Genomic DNA, 21479 nt, shown 5'->3' with positions numbered 1-21479 from the left:
TGCGGGACTCGATCCCAGGACACTGGGATCATGACCTGAGCTGAAGGCAGCGGAATAACCGACTGAACCACCCAGGCGCCCTCAGGATAAGAATCTAATCTATGCTCACAGGAAACTGTCTCTAGAACACCTTTTCAAACATCTGCAGCTTTACTAAACCCCTCTGGCTTCCAATACAATTTGGATCTTTTAGGTCATCTTCAGGGTTGTGTAAAATAATAAAAGGAAATCTCACTAAAATAAAGCCAGGAGGCCAGAAGGGGGAGGTCTTATGCCATACCACTTGATGTCAAACACAGGAAGAATGGTCAATTACAGACCCAGCAGAAGAATAATCACAAGAAAGAATGATCATTACAGACCCCAATAAGAAAAGATGTTCACTTTATCTCCTCTAAGAAATTAACTACCCCAGCAACTCAGCCAATGAGAACCATCATCACGCTGAAATCTTGCTTTTCTCCAGGGGACTTTTGTTCAAAACAACCTCTCCCAGATTCCTCCTTCTTCTCCATAAAATAACATTTCTCTTTCTTTGTTGTACTAGCCTATGGATTTTGCTGCAGTGGGTCTGTCCAGAATTGCAATTTTCTGATATTCCCAAATAAACCCATTTTTTGATAGTAAAGTAACTGTTTTATGATTAGGGACATTACTTGGTGTCATAAGTGGAATCCAGCAAGGACGCGCGCGCGCGCACACACACACACACACACACACACACACACAAACTCCAAGACTGGTAAGCAAACAGGAGCTGGTATCCAAAGGACCCACTGAGCTCATTGCTTTCTTGATGACTCTAGAGTTGAAGTGACGTTTGTCTCTCCTGAATTTCTAACTCTGCTCTCTACATTTTAAGCTCCCTGGCCTTTATTTGGGATCTGTCTAAAGGGTTTTCCTTTCTGAGAGTACTCATTTGGCCTTTAGTCTGACTCCATTTTGGAACTGTACTGTTCCTATCATGATTGTGCTGGCTGTTAGCCCAATTCCTTTTGGGAACTGGGCCATTCCTATTAGAATAGCAGTTTAGGAATTTTTCTTTTTGCTCTAGAGAAAAACCCTTAAGGGGCGCCTGGCTGGTTCAGTCAGTAGAGCATGTAACTCTTGATCTCAGGGTTGTGAGTTCAAGCCCCACATGGAGTGTAGAGATTACTTAAAAATAAAATCCTAGGGGTGCCTGGGTGGCTCAGTGGGTTAAAGCCTCTGCCTTCAGCTCAGGTCATGATCCCAGGGTCCTGGGATCGAGCCCCACATTGGACTCTCTGCTCAGCGGGGAGCCTGCTTCCCTCTCTCTCTGCCTGCCTCTCTGCCTACTTGTGATCTCTGTCTGTCAAATAAATAAATAAAATCTTAAAAAAAAAAAATCCTAAAAAAAAAAGAAAAAAAAAAAACCTCTAAGAAATGGGATTCCAGTCATCAAAATGTTTTGAGTCACCCCCCACACACACTATTTCTGGGACTCCTGCCAGTTTTATGTTTAAAAACTGTGGTCTTGGGGTGCCAGGGTGGCTCAGTCGGTTAAGCATCTGCCTTCAGCTCAGACCATGATCCCAGGCGCTTGGAATCAGGCCCCCAGGACAGGCTCCCTGGTCAGCAGGGAGTCAGCGTCTCCCTCTCCCTCTCCCTCTTCCACCTGCTCACATGCACTCTCTGAAATAAATAAAATCTTTTTAAAATGAATTTAAAAGGGCGCCTGGGTGGCTCAGTGGGTTAGGCCTCTGCCTTTGGCTCAGGTCATGATCCCACCTGGGATTGAACCCCACATCGGGCTCTCTGCTTGGCAGGGAGCCTGCTTCCTCCCCTCTCTCTGCCTGCCTCTCTGCCTACTTGTGATCTCTCTCTGTCAAATAAATAAATAAAATTTTAAAAAATGAATTTTAAAAGACTAAAAATAAAAATAAACACTTTGGGATGCCTGGGTGGCTCAGGTTGTTAAGTGTCTGCCTTCAGCTCAGGTCATGATCCTAGAGTCCTGGGATGAAGTACCACATGGGTTCCCTGCTCTGTGGGGAGCCTGCTTCTCCCTCCACCTCTCTCTCTCTGTCTCTAATAAACAAATAAAATCTTTAAAAATAAATGCATGTATGAATGAATGAATGAATGAAAATAAAAACTCTGATCCCTTGGTGAGCCTAGTTGGGTCGATCAGGAGAGTGTGTGACTCTTGATCTCAAGGTTTTGAGTTCGAGTCCCACAGTGGGGTGTGGAAATTACTTAAAAATAAACCAACTTTTTAAATAAATAAATAAATAAATATGGGGGGGCCTGGATGGCTCAGTTGGTTCAGCATTTGCCCTCAGCTCGGGTCATGATCTCTCTGGGTCCTAGGATCAAGTCCTACATAAGACTTCCTGCTCAGAAGGGAGTCTGCTTCCCTCTTTCTCTCCTACTGCTCACTCTGTCTCTCTCTCAAATAAATAAAATCTTTTAAAAAAATAAACTACAAAAATAAATAAATAACTAGAAACTATTTTCTAACTAAATGGACTGACGTAACCAGAAATAATTCCAACACCAATGCCCATTATAGGGAACTTTCAATCTCCCCAAACGTACTTTTCTCAAAACCAAATTGCACAACCATGGCTTTAGAGTTGTCAAAGCTGAAATGGATGCCTATTTTGGTTAAGTATTATGAAGCTTCCAAATATTATCAGGAATCTAAAATTGCCACTCTGGGATGCCTGGGTGGCTCAGTCGTTTGAGCACCTGCCTTCTGCTGGGATCATGAACCCGGTGTCCTGGGATCAAGCTTTGTGCTGGGCTCCTTGCTCAGCAGGGAGCCTGCTTCTCCCTCTGCCTGCCGCTTCCCCTATGTGCGTGCTCTCTGACAAATAGATAAAATCTTTTTTCAAAATAAATAATAAAAATAAAAAATAAAGTTGCCCCTCTGCAAATTACAATTTCCAGGCTAAGTGAGGCAAACAATTAGAAAAAGACAAACAGGTTTCTGGGGGACCAAATAAATCTGAAATTTCTTACATTCCCAGCACAAAAGCCAGATTGTGAGCCACAGAAAAAAGAATTTCCTAAAGTGACTGAGGACCTCCATAGGTTTGCTGATGAATTTAACAGTTATTCAAAATGACCCACCTGGTTTCTCAGATCTGTATCACTGAGCCCACATGCTTGTTGGTGACAGCCAAGCCAAACATTGGATGACATCTGTCCATGGGAGCATGCTGAACAGGATTTAGAAAAACAAAACCCTAACTTTTGGTAAATGCTGAAAACACATGCGGAAAACTTCCACTGAGCAATTGTGGTAGCGTCTGGTCAGCCTGTTGACTGGAACAAATTCAGGCTTGCACACAAAGATTTGAGGAACTTGTTTATGACTCTTATACTACAGATTGTTTTCAAAAAAAATTCTGGGCTTCCTTCAGATGTTGAATCCACTTGGGTAGGCTTTAACTCCGTATTTGTTAATGGCCTGAACCAGGAAATTTCTCTTTTAAAGGACAAGGATGGGGGTGCCTCGGTGGCTCAGCGGGTTAAGCATCTGCCTTCGGCTTGGATCATGATAATGGGGTCCTGGGATCAAGCCCTACATCAGGCTCCTTGCTCAACGGGGACTCTGCTTCTTCCTCTCCCTCCTCCTGCTTGTGTTCTCTGTCTCAAATAAATATATTGTTTTAAGATTTTATTTTTTTACTTGACAGAGAGACAGATCACAAGCAGGCAGAGCAGCTGGCAGAGAGGGGGAAAGCAGGCTCCCTGCTGAGCAGAGAGCCCGATGCGGGGCTCGATCCCAGGACCCTGAGACCATGACCTTAGCCAAAGTCAGAGGCTTCACCCACTGAGTCACCCAGACGCCCCTAAAAATAAGTAAATTAAAAAAAAAAACTTTAAAAAAATAATAAAGGACAAGGATTAAATGGGAAACTCTGTCTGCTCCACATTGAGTTAATGTGGCAAACCAGCTCACCTGCATGCTAGGTGAGTCACCTAAAAGACAAACCACTAAGATTCTTAATTTTGAATCCTGACAAATGGAGGCTCCTAAACAAAACCCAAAACCTCATGGTCTCTGCTGTTACTGCAAAGAGCCAGAACACTGGGAAAAAGATCGTTACCAACTTAAGGCACCTTCGGCCCACCAGCCAGCCTTTTCCAATGGCTTCTTAATTCCCAAAGATGGCATTCCAAGAAACTATCGAGGATCTTCCCAATCCTCCCTTCTATTCAGCCTGGAGAAAAAACTCTCCAGATTAGGAATGAAATCTCTCTGTGTCTTTACTGACACCAGCGCTACACCATCAGCGCTTAATCCCACTGCTATAAAGCAGGCCTTGGCTCAGAGTACTAAAATAGTTCAAATAGTGTGGTTCTCTAACAAACCTCAACAGATTCCAATTTCTGAACTATTCCATTTTGCTTAGGCCCCTTTACTTACCCACCCTTTTGCCCTTAGTTCCTTTCTCCCTCTTTTTTTTTTTTTTTTTTGACAGAGATCACAAGTAGGCAGAGAAGCAGGCAGAGAGAAAGGAGGAAGTAGTCTCCCTGCCGAGCAGAGAGCCGGACTCCGGGCTCGATCCCAGGACGCTGGGATCAGGACCCGAGCTGAAGGCAGAGGTTTTAACCCACTGAGCCACCCAGGCGCCCCTAAAGATTTATTTATTTATTTATTTGACAGAGATCACAGGTAGGCAGAGAGGCAGGCAGAGAGGGAGAGAGGAGGAAGCAGGTTCCCTGCTAAGCGGAGAGCACTTTGTAGGGATCGATCCCAGGACCCTGAGGTCATGACCTGAGCTGAAGACAGAGGCTTTAACCCACTAAGCCACCTAGGCGCCCCCCCCTTCCTCCCTATTTTTACTGGACAGAGATTTCTTAGAAAAATATCATGCTGGAATTTCTTTTTCCCAAAAGGGGTTAAATAATTCCAGAAACTGACAGCAGTAATCAAACTAGCCAACTGGGTGAATTAAAGGACGCATCGATAACTCTGATTTGCTCTATCTCTGACACCACTACACTTGAGTGGGGGACACTGATTGTGTATCCTTACTGGATAAGCTACCAACCTCATTAGGAGCAAAATCTTTAACTGATATTGGCAGAATCCACAGTGCATCTCCCCTAGATCACTCAAAACCCCTCCCCAGAACTAGTCAATATTCTATAAATAAAGAAGCCCTTCATAGTATCAAGCCCATAATAGAGGATTACAAGATTCAGGGCCTCATTATCCCCTGCACTCATTCCTTTAATACCCCAACTTCACCCATGAGAAAACCCAATGACTGAGGATGAAGTTTTGTCCAGGACTTTCAAGGAATAAATAACACTGTTATCCCTTGGCACCTTATTGTTCCTACACCCCATCTGCTATTGATAACCACTACCACTGAAAGCAAATTTTTTGCTGTCACTGGTTGACACAGGACATGTTTTAGTATTCTGGTTAAGTACAGTCAACCTCTTTTTGCTTTCACCTGGGAAGAAATGCAACATACCTACACAGTGATGGCTCAAGGCTTCAGAGAGCCCTTACTTTCCACAAATCTTACAAGTTGATTTGCAGGATATAAAGCCTTCTGCAGCCTCTACTTTGTTCAACGCACAGACTGCTTCTCTTCTCCACTCTTCAAACCTCTTCACAGGAAGACAGTCCACTTGTTAAACTTTGGGCCTTAGGACGCATGGGTGGCTCAGTTGGTCAAGCGTCTGACTCTTGATTTCAGCTCAGGTCATGATCCCAGGGGCCTGGTATTGAGCCCTGCATGGGGCTCCATGCTCAGGGGGGAATCTGCTTTTCTCCCTCTCCCTCTGCCCCTCCCCTTGGCTCATGCTCTGTCTCTCTGGTTCTCTCTCTCTCTAAAATAAACAAATAACTCTTTAAAAATTAAAATATAAAAAAATAAATGGACATTAAAGCACATAAAGTCTTCAAAGAAAATCGTAGTCAAAAAAAAAAAAACCTGCTCAAGCTCAGGTTTGATACTTAGAGCACCTGATCTCAGAACAACAGTTACATTTGGGACCAGGTAGATTTCATGGCATCCTGAACTTCCTCAAACCTAAAACTAAGCAGTAATTACAAGCTTCTCTTGGACTAGCTAGCTACTGTCAAAACTGGATTCCGAACTTTTCTTATGGCTCAACTTCTATGCACTTTACTAAGAAACAACCAACACCCACGCCTGGGTGGTTCAGTTGGTTAAGCCGGTGCCTTTGACTCAGGCTGGGATCGAGCCCCACATCTGGATCCTGGCTCAGTGGGGAGCCTGCTGCTTCTCTCTCTGCCTCTGACTGCCACTCTGCCTGCTTGTGCTCTCTCTCTCTCTCTCTCTCTCTGTTTCCGACAAATAAATAAATAAATAAATAAATAAATAAAATCTTAAAAAAAAAAAAAACTGACCCTATTATTTAGAAAGATCAGGGTAACATAGCTCTTGGGACTTTAAAGAAAAGCCTAAAATAAAGTCCCCTGCCCTTGGCCATCCTATCAGCTCCTATTTCCTTTTTGTATGTGAGAGGGAAGGACATCCCTTGGAGTGCTCGCCCCAAAACAGAGAGACCATCAACAATCCATAGGGCATTATAGCAAACAAGTGGATTCTGGGGCTTGGGGACATCCCCCTTGCCTTAGAGCCATTCCTGCCACTGCCCTATCGGTTAAGGTGACTGAAGAAACTGCCAAGGAAATCCTGCAGCAAAAGCCCTCCTGAATTCCATCACTCAATCCTTTGCTGCCAATCACCTCACCTCCTATGACATCTTCCACTAACTGCTCCTCCTATAACTTTTTTTTAAAGATTTTATTTATTTATTTGACAGAGCGAGCAAGCGAGCACAGCAGGGGGAGCAGCAGAGGTAGAGGGAGAAGCAGGCTCCTTGCTGAGCAAAGGAGCCCAACTCGGGGCTCAATCCCAGGACTCCAGGATCATGACCTGAGCGGAAAGCGTATGCTCAACCTTCTGAACCACTCATGCACCCCTCCTATAACTTCTTGAAGCAATAACCTCCACCCTGCTCGGATTCTACCCACCACACCGCCCCCCCTGCCTCCACAGATGAGACCCCTCATGACTGCTTCACACTGACTGATCTTGCCTCCCCGTGACTATTTATAGAAAACTTCTCTAGCTGAAGATTTTTCATGGCTTACTGATGGGTCCTTTTTTAAGATTTTTTTTTTTTTTTTTTTTAAGTAATCCCTACACGAACATGGCGCTCGAACTCACAACCTCGGGATCCAGAGTCGTACAGTCCACTGTCTGAACCAGCCAGGGCCCCCTGGTGGATGTTATTTAAAGGATGAAAATGTTAAATATTGTGCTGGGCATGCTACTGCAACTGTTTGGTGTCGGTGAAGCAGGGTGTTTGCCTCTGGTTCCTTCACCCAATGGGCTGTGATACGCCTTTACTCAGGCTTGTACCTCAGACAGAGGTAAAACCGCAGACATTCATACAGATAACTGATATCCCTTTGAAGTAGCTCATAACGTGGGAATGGCATGGAAACAGTGAGGTTTCCTTACCTCTAATGGGAATGAAATTTAAAATGGCTTCTATACCCAAAATTGATTGATGCCCTAATTTTGCCAGCTACTCCGGCTATTAAATGTCCTTGGCATTCCAGACTCAACCTCCTGGAGGCCAGCGGAAACCACCTCACGGATTATTTCCAGCCAAAATTCTCTCTCAAGGAAACCAATAGTCAAACCTCTGTCATGGTCCAGAGGGATGTTCTCTCAAATGACAATTTGAAAAAATTGACCAAAGACACCGAACAATTGGCCCCAGAAAAGGAAAAACAATATTGGAAATCTAATAAATGTTGGTTCAATAAAAAAGAGAGAACTCTGGTTTGGACCCAATACTGTTCCAGCCATTCCAGAAATTCTAAAATTCCAACTACTTACTACTGTATGTACCTTAAAGCAAAGGGACAGCACTCCTGAAAAAATAATGGCGGAGGAATATTAATAAGGCTACAAAGTGCCTACCTCTTGTGTCCCACCTGTCCAAAGTCCAGTCCAAGGACCCGTGCTCGGTCTGCACCCAGACCCTGTGAACTGCCAATGGCCCACTGGAGGTCTGGCCAATCGGTTTCATACAGCTCCTCCCATCTCATGGATGGGATATGTTTCAGTCATGGTTTGTATGTTTTCTCAGTGGTCTAAGGCTTTCATCTGTAAATGGGCCACTACTTCTTGTGTGGCTAAAATTCTGTTTAAAAAGATTATACGTACCTGGGGAATCCTTCCTGGACTTCCTAATGATCAACGAACCCATTTTCCCGGTGAGGGGCTTCAATAAATCTGTACTCTTCAGCCAGTAACAACACTTTCACCGTGCACCCCATCCTTAATCCTTCAGTTGAGCGCTAATGGCACCATTAAGATTCAATTGGCAAAATTTGTAGAAATCCTAAATACTTTTTGAGGCACCTGGGTTATGCATCTGCCTTCGCCTCGGATCATGGTCACAGAGTCCCAGGATCCCCCACCTCCAGCTCCCTGCTCAGTGGGGAGTCTACTTCTTCCTCTGCCCCTCCCCCCCAACTGGCCAGCCCTCTTCCTCTTTCAAATAAATAAATCTTTAAGAAAGAAAGAAAGAGAGAAAGAAAAAGAAAGGAAGGAAGGAAGAAAGAAATCCTCTAACGACTTTGACCACAAGCATTGCTGTTGGTCCTTCTCAATCTCAGATCCACCTTTTTCTAACTCACCGAGTCTCATCCTTTGAGACAGTCATAGGACGCCCATTGCATTTGGTCCCTGCCTCCTTTGAGCCACAGCTGATAAAGGATATACTTCAATAGTGTAAAGGCCTAATTGCTTCTATTAAAAATAGCCATGCTGGGATGCCTGGCTGGCTCAGTCGGTAGAGCATGAAACTTTTTTTTTTTTTTTTAAGTAGGCTTCACGCCCAGCATGGAGCCCAATGCAGGGCTTGAACTCACGCCCCTGAGATCAAGACCTGAGCAGAGATCAAGAGTCGGATGCTTAACCAACTGAGCCACCCAGGCGCCCCCTTGAGCATGCAACTTTTGATCTTAGGGTCGTGAAGCCTCCTTTAAAAAAAAATGCTTTGGTAGAGCAGTCTTTTTACAGTGTGTGCTCAGAAGATGGAGATCTTAAAGCATCACATCTTGCAACCTGAAGATTTTATCTATTAAAAAAAAACACACACATACACTTCCAAAAGACTCTCTTAAGCCTCACTGGAAAGGCCCCATCAGGTACTGCTAACCAATCCCATGTGACCAAATTCCAGGAACTAGACTCTGGGATTTGCATGACACATTTAAAGAAAGCACCAAATCCTGACTGGGCCTGCACACCATCTGGTGACCTTCAAGTATATGTTCCAGAATTGAAGACATCTGATGACGGGGCACCCGGCCAGCTCAGTCAGTGGAGTGTGCAACTCTTAATCTTGGGGTTTTGGGTTTGAGCCCCACATTGGGTGTACAGATTACTTGAGCCTGGGTGGCTCCGCTGTTAAGCGTCTGCCTTTGGCAGATCAGGTCATGATCCCAGCATCAGGCCCCCTGCTCAGTGGGAAACCTGCTTCTCCCTCTTTCTCCCTCCCCCACTCCCCCTGCTTGTGTTCCCTCTCTCTCTGTGTCTCTGTCAAACAAACAAATAAATAAATTTTAAAAAAAAAAAGGTATCTGTAAGAGGACATCTGACAATAGTTTTCCCAAAACGTCCAGGCCAGGCCGATTATAAGGTTTAGGACTCAAAGAAGTCTGTCTTTTTCAACTGGACTATTAGCTGATCCTGGGTTCATTTTTGGGGTTTTTTGTATTTTGGGTTTTTTTTTAAAGATTTTATTTATTCATTTGTTGGGGCGCCTGGGTGACTCAGTCGGTTAAGTGCCTTCTTTTGGCTAAGGTCATGATCCTGACATCTTGAGATCAAGTCCTGCACTGGGCTCCTTGCTCAGCAAGGAGTCTGCTTCTCCCTCCCCCTCTCCCTGCTGCTCCCCCTGCTGGTGTGCCCTCTCTCTCTGTCAAATAAATGAATAAACACGGTCTTCAAAAAAAGAGAGAGAGAGAGAGAGAGAGAGAGATGGGTTCTGGAGGGAGACAAACCATAAGAGACTCTTAATCTCAATGAACAAACGGAGGGTTGCTGGGGGAGGGGGGAGGGATAGGGTGGCTGGGTTATGCACATTGGGGAGGGTATGTGCTATGGTGAGTGTTAAAAATTTGTTAGCCTGACGATTCACAGACCTGTACTCCAGGGGCAAATAATACATTACATGTTAATAAAGAAAAAATGATTTTATTTATTCGAGAGAGCGAGCATGAGGTCAGAGTAGGGGGCAGTGAGGGGCAAAGGCAGAGGGAGAAGCAGTCTCCACACTGAGCATGGAGCCCGACATGGGGCTCCATCCCAAGACCTCAAGATCATGACCTAAGCCAAAGGCAGATGCTTAACTGACTGTGCAACCCAGGTGCCTCCTGATTTGGGGTTCTTATCTGAGTTCCTGATTTCTAAATTTACAACGTTACAGGCTGTATTACTGATCCCACCTTTGATTCCAGTTATTTTGAGCTAACAATGCTGTTAACATGTCTGTGAAGCGCTGATGTTCTGCAAAAGGTTCATCAGCTAATGCTGCCTGTTCACACCTGCACCGCGTCTTCCCAACTGCCCTTGCTCAACTCTCCAGCTGTGCTTCTGCAATACCCATGGTTCTGCCTCCATGGCTGCTTTAAACAGGGACTTCCAGAAGGCAAAGTCGACTCCAGGTTTGCCTGGAGTCAGAGGGAGAACTTTTGTCCTCTAAGTCAGGAAAAGTGTCAATGAATATTTTCAATTGGCTACTTTCAGACCCTGGGTCCTGGCTTAGAACCACAGTATGATGTGGAATTGTCATGTTATCTTCATTCTGTACTTATTGCCTATTAAACCTTTGTACAAATGATGGGCCCAAGATGATGATCTCCAATGCTCACGATCTTAATAAATATGGACAATACATGGTAAGTGCCTGACTTCTCCCCCTACCCCTCCTTGTTGCACAAAGGTGATGGTAGGTTTCTTGTTTCTTTTTTTTTTTTAATGATTTTATTCACTTGTCTGTGTGAGATAGAGAGCACAAACAGGCAGAGCAGCAGGCAGAGGGAGAAGCAGGCTCTCCACTGAACAAGGGGCCTGATGTGGGACTTGATCCCAGGATCCTGAGATCGTGACCTGAGCCCAAGTAAGAAGCTTAACTGACTGAGCCACCGAGGCACCTCTGGTGACAGCAGGTTTCTAATCTGTACAATTTCCCTCCAGCCTGGGACATGACACCCAAGAAAGGCCCTTCTTGGCACCAAAGACAAAAGGCCAGGGAATTAAGAAAACATGACTCTTGATCAGTGATGCTTTCAGAGAAGTATCTGGATCAAAAGGAGGAAATGTGAAAATAAAGAAACTCCTCCCTAAAATAAACTCAGGAGGCTAAAATAGGGAGCCATACACTCAGTGTCAATTTTAGGAAAGAATCATCAACCCCCAAAGGAAGAAGATGTACACTGCATCTCCCACAAGAAATCGACTACCCCAGCAACTCAACCAATGAGAAACCACTGTTACCCTGAACATGTGGGTTTCTCCAGTGGATTTCACTCAAAACAACTCCTCCCCACTTACTCCTACTTCCCCATAAAATAACATTTCTCTCCTTTATTTATTGGGCTAGGTTTTGTTTTTGTTTTTGTTTTTGTTTTTTTTTGCTTTATTTTGTTTGTCCTGAATTGCAATTCCCTGCTATTCCCAAATAAGTCCATTTTGGCTAGTAAAATCACTGATGACAATTTCATTTTTTAAGACAATGGGACTTCTTTACTGTAACTTTTTTTTTTAAGATTTTATTTATTTATTTGACAGACAGAGATCTGTCAAGTAGATCTGACACGTAGGCAGAGAGGTAGGCAGAGAGAAAGAGGGGGAAGCAGGCTCCCCGCTGAGCAGAGAGCCAGATGCAGGGCTCAATCCCAAGACCCCGAAACCATGACCTGAGCCAAAGCAGAGGCTTAACCCACTGAGCCACCCAAGCGCCCCTCTATTCAATTTTTGCAGCCAAGCACCTAACCAATCTACGAACCAATTGATACAGATCTAGGGGTGCCTGGCTGGCTCAGTCGGTGGAGCATATGACTCCTGATCGTGGGGTTGTAAGTTCGAGTACCACGATGGTTATAGAGATCGCATAAAAATAGAATCTTGGGGCACTTGGGTGGCTCATTTGGTTAAGCGTCTGCCTTCAGCTCAGGTCATGATCCCAGGATCCTGGGATTGAGCCCTTCATCAGGCTCTCTGCCCAGTGGGGAGTCTGTGTCTCCCTTCTGTCAAATAAATAAAATCTTTAAAAAAAAAATCAGATCAAATCAACTCTTAAAGGAGCACCAGAGTGGCACAGGAGTCCAATTCTTGGTTTCAGCTCTGGTCATGAGATTAAGCCCTCTGTCGGTCTCCCTGCTCAGTGCAGAGTGTGTTTAGGACTCTCTATACCTCTACCCCTTAAAATAAATAAATAAATATTTTCAAAAATAATAAATAGAAAAGAAAATCTTAATAAAATTTTGATACAGATCTGGAAGTCTGGGACTATATGTTCCCAGAACTATTTCAAATTCATCTGTATGGATTTTTTTCTTTTTATAAGTTTAACCTTCTCTTCCTCCAACACTCTGAATACAAGGGAATCTGTATGCTCTTGGTATGGGTTTTTTAATTACTATTTTTATTTACAGTAAAGTATGCATAATATAAAATCTATGACAGATTTTAAGTATACAGTTCTGGCTCATGAAGCCTATACACAATATTGTGCAACCATTACCACCGTCCAGAACACTTTTCTTTTCTTTTTTTTTTTTTAAGATTTTATTCATTTATTTGACACAGAGAGATCACAAGTAGGCAGAGAGGCAGGCAGAGAGGGAGAGGGAAGCAGGCTCCCAGCTGAGCAGGGAGCCCAATGCGGGGCTCGATCCCAGGACCCTGGGATCATGACCTGAGCCGAAAGCAGAGGCTTAACCCACTGAGCCACCCAGGTGCCCCAAGAACACTTTTCTTCTTATAAAGGTGAAACTTGGGGAACCTGGGTGGATTCAGTTGTTAAGCATCTGCCTGACTGATACAATGCACTTTCACTTGAACCCTGTTTATACTTGTGAGCTATTTCAACAGACTAAATGTCCACCAATTGTGAGCTGGTTAAATATCTACCCGAACTGAAATGGAAAGATTTCCATGTCGTATTTTTAAAGATTTTATTTATTTATTTGACACAAAGGGAGAGATCACAAGCAGGCAGAGAGACAGATGCGGGGCTCGATCCCAGGACCCTGAGATCATGACCTGAGCTGAAGGCAGAGGCTTATTGACCCACTGAGCCACCCAGGCGCCCCTCCATGTCTTATTTTTAAATGAAGCGAGCATCTCACACAATAAAGGATGCTATACATGACTGCAAAAAAGAAAAACAAATCTGGGGCACTTGGGTGGCTCAGTATGTTGGGTCTCTGCCTTCCACTCAGGTCATGATCCCGGGGTCCTGGGATCGAGCCCCACATTGGGCTCCCTGCCCAGTAGGGAGCCTGCATCTCCCTCTCTGCCTGCCACTCTGCCTACTTGTGATCTCTCTGTCAAATAAATAGATAAAATCTTTAAAAGAAAAACCCTGTATGTATATAAATGTATTTGGTATATATGCAAAAATGTGTAAGTAGATAAAATAAAGATATTTACCAAACCAGCAATAAATGTGGTTACCCTGGAGATGGGGCGTGGGTCTGAAGAGTGGGTGGTAAAAATAAACTTAAAAGTATATTCCTTACAGTTCTGTATCATTTGAAGCTTTGACAACTATAATACATTCTATACGGCATAAATGACATGATTTTTAAAACCATCAAGGCCGGGGCACCAGGGTGGCTCAGTGGGTTAAGCCTCTGCCTTCGGCTCAGGTCATGATCTCAGGGTCCTGGGATGGAGCCCCACACTGGGCTCTCTGTTCAGCGGGGAGCCTGCTTCCCCCTCTCTCTCTGCCTGCTGCTCTGCCTGCTTGTGATCTCTCTCGTCAAATAAATAAATAAAATCTTAATAAATAAATAAATAAAACCATCAAGGCCTTTTTTTAAAGTAAACTCTACACCCAACATGGGTCACAAACTCAGGACCCCAAGATTAAGAGTCTCATGCTCTACCGACAAAGCCAGCCAGGGGCCCCCTCTACGACCTTCTTGAAACCCAGCCCACTTACTTCTGACCCCTTGCATCCCTTATTTGGCTTTGCTTCTGCTTTCCAAGCTATAGGATAGAAGTCCCTCTCTCCCTTCCTCTTTCCTTGCCTTTGGTCCTTTGACAATCATTTTTTGAGTATGCATTATGTACTAAACAATGCACCAGGTGCCATGGTGAGCCAAAGAGCCAAGGTCTCCCAGGGAGCTTGTAGGCTGTTCAAGAAACCAGACATCAGGCAGAGACAAATGAACCAAACAACTGCCAAAGACAATAGAGTTAGAAGGGAAAACAGAGCACTCTGTTTGGCTATCAAAGGGCATTAACTGGTACGCCGGGGTGGCTCAGTGGGTTAAAGCCTCTGCCTTCGGCTCAGGTCATGATCACAGAGTCCTGGGATCCAGTCCCACATCGGGCTCTCTGCTCGGCGGGGAGCCTGCTTCCCCCTCTCTCCCTACCAGCCTCTCTGCCTACTTGTGATCTCTGTCAAATAAATAAATAAAATCTTTGAGAGAAAAAAAAGGGCATTAACTGAATGATTTTGAGTAAGAGGTTCAAAAAAGGTATCTATGAAGTAGAGATCTGAGCTGGATGCTAGCCAGGCAGAAGGTGGACAGTGGGACAATGGGAAGTCTTCTAGCAGAAGTGAAACACTGGCTGACTATTGCTGAGGTAAGCAAGAGGAACTGACCAGAAGACTGTGACACTGGCCAGTTCTGGGTGAGGGTGCCCGTTTTATAAGATAAAACTGAAGAGACAGGACTAGGTTGTATGTGTTTAGGTAAAGAATTTGGGTTTTATTTGAAGGGCAATGGAAAAGGATTATCAAGTTATAACCAGGGAAGGGAGAAGATCTAATTTACATTTTTTTAAAAAAGATTTTATCTATTTATTTGACAGAGAGAGGAGACACAGCCAGAGAGGGAACACAAGCAGAGGAAGTGAGAGAGGTAGAAGCAGACTCCCCACTCAGCAGGGAGCCTGATGTGGGACTCGATCCCAGGACCCTGGAATCATGACCAGAGCCGAAGGAAGATGCTTAACAACTGTGCCACCTTGGAGTCCCTAACTTACAATTTTTTTAAACCCTCTCTTAAATCTACCCTACAGAGGGGGGGCCTGGGTGGCTCAGTGGGTTAAGCCTCTGTGAAAGAATGAAACCGGGCCATTATTTTATGCTACACAAAAATCAACTCAAAATAGATTAAAGCTTTGAATGTTAAGACTTGAAGCCATAAAACTCCTGGAAGAAAACATAAGGAGTTAAGTCCCTGACCGCAGTCCTGGCAATGATTTTTTGGGAGTTGTTGACAAAAGCAAAGGCAATAAAAGCAAAAAGAAAGAAGTGGGGCTACATCAAAGTACAAAGCTTCCATACAGCAAAGAAAAACAACAAAATGGAAAGGCAACCTATGGAGTGGGAGAAAATATCTGCAAATCATGTATCTGATAAGCAGTTAATATCCAAAATGTGTAAGAACTCACACAACTCAATGGGGAAAAAAAAAAAAACTGGTTAAAAAGTGGATAGAGGGGGCGCCTGGGTGGCTCAGTCATTAAGCATCTGCTTTGGCTCAGGTCATGATCCCAGGGTCCTGGGATGGAGCCCGCATCAGGCTACCTGCTCCGCAGGAAACCTGCTTCTCCCTCTCCCTGCTTGTATTCCCTCTCTTGCTGTGTCTCTCTATCTATGTCAAATAAATAAATAAAATCTTTAAAAAAAAAAGTGTACAGAGGGGCATCTGGGTGTCTAAGTCAGTTAAGCATCCAACTCTTGATCTCAGCTCAAGTCTTGATCTCAGGGTCATGAGTTCAATCCCTGAGCTGGGCTCCACGCTGAGCATGGAAACTACTTAATTAAAAAAAGAAAAAAAGGGGGCACCTGGGTGGCTCAGTCAGTTAAGCATCTGTCTTTGGCTCAGGTCATGATCCCAGGGTCCTGGGATTGAGCCCTACATCGGGCTCCCTGCTTAGCAGGAAGCCTGCTTCTCCCTCTCTGTCTGCTGCTCTTTATTCTGATTTTCTATATTGGGTAAGTATTACTTGATTTTTTTTTAACTTGAAGGTAAAAATACCTTTATAAATAAAATAAGTGAATCAAACCTGTGAGATACTTTAATATGTCAATACATGATTAAGTTTTAAAAACAGTTGGTTTGGGGGTGCCTGGGTGGCTCAGTGGTTAAGTGTCTGCCTTCAGCTCAGGTCATGATCCCAGGGTCCTGGGACTGAGCCTCACTCAGCAAGGAGCCTGCTTCCTCCTCTCTCTCTCTCTCTCTGCCTGCCTCTCTGCCTCCTTGTGATCTCTGGCTGTCAAATAAATAATCTCTAAAAAAAAGGAAAGAAAATTGAAAATAGAACTACCATGAGTGCCTGGGGGCTGACTCAGTTGAGCATCCGACTCTTGGTTTCAGCCCTATTCCTGATCTTGGGGTCATGGGATTAAGCCCCATGTCCACTTGGGATTTTCTCCCCCCTCCTGCCCCATCCCCCTGCACTCTCTTTCAAATACATTTTAAAATCTGTAAGAAAAAATAGGACTACTAGGGGCAATAAAGAAAAACTGCCCAAGTTCTTGGTGACTAAAGATTTAAATTTTCAAAATTTGTTAAGCAGAAAATTTTGGAGGCTATCTTTATGAGTTCAGAAGAGAGAATTTTTTTTTTTTTAATTCAAAAAGTACGAACTATAGGGGTGCCTGGGTGGCTCAGTGGGTTAAAGCCTCTGCCTTCAGCTCAGGTCATGGTCTCAGGGTCCTGGGATCCAGCCCCGCATCAGCAGGGAGCCTGCTTCCCCGCCCCTACCACCTGCCTCTCTTCCAACTTACAATCTGTCTGTCAAATAAATAAATAAAAATCTAAAAAAATAAAATAAAACTACCATGTTTAATTCTAGTATGGGGCTGGTGAGGGGTCAATTATTTTAGCTACTTAGGAGAGCAATTTGTTCTGATAAAGTTGACTATGCTCACGCTCCCTGACCCAGCATCTCTCTCTAGGTACATACCCAAAATCGACCACAGGTTTTTCTTTTTCTTCCTTTCTTTTTTTTTCTTAGGTAAGCTGTACTCCCAACGTGGGACCTGAACCCCAAACCCCGAGATCAAGAGTTGTATGCTCTAGTGACTGCGCCAGCCAGGCTCCCCTAGACTAGGGGATTTTCCACACTGTGGATTGGTTGGTCATTTAATCATTTTGCAGATCAACAGCTTTTTAAAATTTAAAAAAAAAATCTTTTTAGGCATTCAGAACGAAATGCTCTCCATCCTCCTGCTTGCTTGCCTGATTTCAAGTAAGCTCTAGGCCCAACATGGGGCTCAAACTCATGACCCAACTCACAACCCAGAGATCAAGAGTCACATGCTCTGCAGATGTTGTCAGTCAGGCGCCCTGGATCATCTTCTTTTCTATTTATTTTTTTTTTAAGATTTTATTTATTTATTTGACAGCGATCACAAGTACGCAGAGAGGCAGGCAGAGAGAGAGAGGAAGGGAAGCAGGCTCCCCGCTGAGCAGAGAGCCCGATGCGGGGCTCGATCCCAGGACCCTGAGACCATGACCTGAGCCGAAGGCAGAGGCTTAACCCACTGAGACACCCATGCGCCCCTCTATTTATTTTTTTAAGATTTTATGTATTTAGGGGCGCCTGGGTGGCTCAGTGAGTTAAAGCCTCTGCCTTCGGCTCAGGTCATGATCCTAGGATCCTGGGATCGAGCCCCACAGCCCCACATGGGGGTCTCTGCCAGGGAGTCTGCTTCCTCCTCTCTCTCTCTGCCTGCCTCTCTGGCTACTTGTGACCTGTGTAAATAAAAAAAATAAAAAAATAAAAAAAATTATTTGTTTATTTGAGAGACACAGAGAGAGAGAGAACAGGAACAGGGTGAGTGGCAGAGGGAGAAGCTTAGCAGGGAGCCCCATGAGGGGCTGGATCCCGGGACTCCTAGATCGTAACTTGAGTGGAAGTCAGACGCTTAAACCTGACAGAGCCAGCATCCCTCAACTTCTGTTTTAAAAATGAACTAGAACAGAGGCACCTGGGTGGTTCAGTAGGTTAATCATCTGCCTTTGGCTCGAGTCAGTAACCCAGAGTCCTGGGATCGAGTCCTGCGTTGGGCTCCCTGCTCAGCAGGAGTCTGCTTCTCCCTCTCCCTCTGTCTCTCCCCTGCTCATGCTCTCATTCTTGCTCTTAAATAAACAAAATCTTTTTTAAAAAAATGAAATAGAGGGGCACCTGGGTGGCTCAGCGGGTTAAAGCCTCTGCTTCGGCTCAGGTCATGATCCCAGGGTCCTGGGATCCAGCCCCGCATTGGGCTCTCTGCTTGGCAGGAAGCTGTTTCCCTCTCTCTCTCTGCCTGCCTCTCTGCCTACTTGTGATCTCTCTTTCTGTGTCAAATCAAATAAATAAATAAAATCTTTTTAAAAAATAAAAAAAAATTTTTTTTTAAAGATGTTATTTATTTGACAGACAGAGATCACAAGTAGGCAGAGAAGCAGGCAGAGCAAAAGAGGAGGAAACAGGCTCCCTGCTGAGCAGAGATCCCTATGTGGGGCTTGATTCCAGGACCCTGGGATCATGACCTGAGCAGAAGGCAGAGGCTTTAACCCACTGAGCCACCCAGGCGCCCCAAAATAAAAAAAAAATTTTTTTAATGAAATAGAATAGTATAGAAAATGCCAAGTTGCACCACTAAAAGCAGGATAAATGTATGTGTCTAGTGTACTGGGTCCTGACAAAGCACAGAGAGGAATGGGGATGTGGGGGATGAAGGCCAGTACTTAGAAGAAACCCCTATGGGAGTGCACCAGGAGACACGCACAAGCATCGTTCGTAACAGGAATAAGACAGAAAAGCAAAGTAGCAATCAAATGCCTATTAGCAGCAAATAATGGATCCTACGTTGGATTACTAAGTAGCAACAGAAATGACTGTCCAGGGACACCTGGGTGGCTCAGCTGGTTGAGCGGCTGCCTTCGGCTCAGGTCATGATCCCACCGTCCTGGGATCGAGTCCCGCATTGGGCTCCTAGCTCCTCAGGAACCTGCTTCTCCCTCTGCCTCTGCCTGCCTGTACTCTCTCTGTCTGACAAATAAATAAAATCTTAAAAAAAAAAGAAAGAAAGAAAGAAAGAAAGAAAGAAAAGAAATGACTGTCCAGTAGCTACATCCACCAACACAAATGGATCTTAGTTATCAGTACTAGTAAACAAGTCAACCAATTCTCAGAGGAGTATTCACAATGGGACACTATTTTTGTAAAATTTACAAGCAAAAACAGATAATAAATTGCTTAGGAATATATATACATGTAGTAAAACTATAGAAGAAAGCATGGGTGGGGAGCCTGGCTGGGTCAGTCATAAGAGCAACCAACTCTTGATCTCGGGGTTATGACTTCAAGCCCAACATTGGGTGTAGAGATTACTTGATTAATGATGATAGACAGATAGATAAAAGAAAGCAAAGGAATAGTTTTAAAAGAACCTTTTTTTTTTTTTTTTTTTTTTAAAGAACAAGGTCCCAGGTAGTGTTGAGGTCATTCAGGACATCAAAGAATTTACTACTCTTCCATTTCCTAGGTGGTGAGGTGGGCTCACAGACTGTTCTGTGGTCATGCTTCTTAACCTTCACCGGCATCCTTCTGTATTTTTGTACATATCAAACATTATGTCATTTTAAAGAAGAATGTGGTCTCCTGGATTGCACTAAGCGATGTGGGAAACAAAGGCAGAAGAAAAATTATTAAATTCCCTTACTGCCCATTGACAAGTCCTTGAAGCAGGCAGTGTGACTTTCCTCTAGAGACTCAATGCCTGATACTGATACTTTTCTAAGGGCAAAAGGAAATCTTAGCCCTACCCCCAGGACCCTGTAAGTTTACTTGAACATAGAAAAACTTCTTTTAGAATCTTCCTTCATCTCTACCCTCCCCCAAGATTTACCTTGGCAATCATTCCCCCCAAGTATAGAACCCACCCATATGCACAAGAAGGGTCTCATGACTAAGATTTTCTTAGACGATAACAAAATGACCCTTTCTCAACATAGCTGGCCCCCTCAAGGTCCTGGAAACCTCGCTTCCAAAATTCCTTAGAGACTTACACTATCCCTAACCCCCTCCTAACTTGTAAGGATACAATGGGCCACTCCTCCTGACCTCAGTACAGCTCTTTCTGCCCACGGGTCCTGTCCCTGTGCTTTAACAAAACCGCCTTTTCGCACCAAAAATATCTCAAGAATTCTTTCCTGGCCGTGGGCTTCAAACCCCAACATCTTTCCTACATCACTAAGGAAAATGGCTAGAGATAGGGGAGTTCCACCGGAAAAAGGGGCAGGTAGGCAGTAAGATCGGAGCCATTGCGATTGTTTCTGAGAAATGATGGCAGGGTGGCAATGCACAAAGAAACAGATTTGAAATGTGTTTTGAAGGTATCACGGACTTGCTGATGCAGTGCCCATAAGGAATGAGGAGGAAGGAAAATCATTAACCACTGGCCAATGGAACAGACTCCAAAACAGACCCCTGCACGTACAGAAACTTTTACATCACAGCACTCTCCAGGAAGACCAACAGGGAAGAGGTTGACTAGGAGTAAATAGCGCTGGAACAACTGGTAGACCACATGGAAACGAAGACACATTGGATATGTCTCTGAACGGGATAAAGACGAGTAGGAAAGGCAAAACTTGAGAATATTTAGAAGAAAAATGAATGGTTCCAAGATCCATTCTGAACACTGGAAATGGCGGAAAGGGTATGAACAACTCCTAGATTTTTGGCTTAAGTATCTGGATGGATAATAAAAATATTAACAGCAAACATTTCCGTAACACTAACGATGAAGAAGGTGGGGACTTCTCTAAGCTTTTCGCATACTTTATCGTGCTCAGCCCTCACACCAATCCTGGAAGGGAGCTTTTCTTATTGTTGTTAACATTTAAAAGGGAAAAACAGCAGCAGAGGAACTTACCTGAGATCCAGCGGCCGGTAAGTGGCACGTTCGGCTGCAAAAACTCTGTCCATCGAAGAGTGACGAAACCGGTGAGTGACAGGCTGAGGGGTTCCAAAAGCACTAGGAGGAAGAAGAAAGCCAAGTTCTTTTAGGAGAATTCAACCTCGGAGGCAAGACTCCTGGGATTTCCTGTCCCCACCTCCCGCTCACCTCCCCAGGAGGGCACGCATGCTGATGAACAAATGAAAAGGAGGAGTGTTATGTTAATTAAAAAAAAAAAAAAAAAGTCCCTGAAACCTGCAATCCCAAACTGTCCCCCTCTCGGAGGGGCTAAC

General features: G+C 44.3%; 1 protein-coding gene across 1 annotated transcript in view; it reads right to left on the bottom strand.

Annotated features, from left to right (window-relative positions):
• Positions 1-21222, bottom strand: part of LOC116865898 (nuclear receptor coactivator 5-like) — a 69538-nt gene extending 48316 nt beyond the window's left edge. Inside the window, exon 1 of the mRNA XM_032854538.1 lies at positions 21163-21222. The gene's annotated coding sequence lies outside the window, so the exon portion shown is untranslated. The remainder of the gene's footprint in view (positions 1-21162) is intronic.
• Between the last annotated feature and the right edge of the window lie 257 nt (positions 21223-21479).

This window comes from Lontra canadensis, unplaced genomic scaffold (assembly GCF_010015895.1).
Source record: "Lontra canadensis isolate GAN:19392208 unplaced genomic scaffold, GSC_riverotter_1.0 scaffold8, whole genome shotgun sequence".
In the NCBI taxonomy this organism is placed as follows: Eukaryota; Metazoa; Chordata; class Mammalia; order Carnivora; family Mustelidae; genus Lontra; species Lontra canadensis.
The sequence above is the reverse complement of the archived record's forward strand: the minus strand, read 5'-3'. Positions and strand labels throughout refer to the sequence as shown.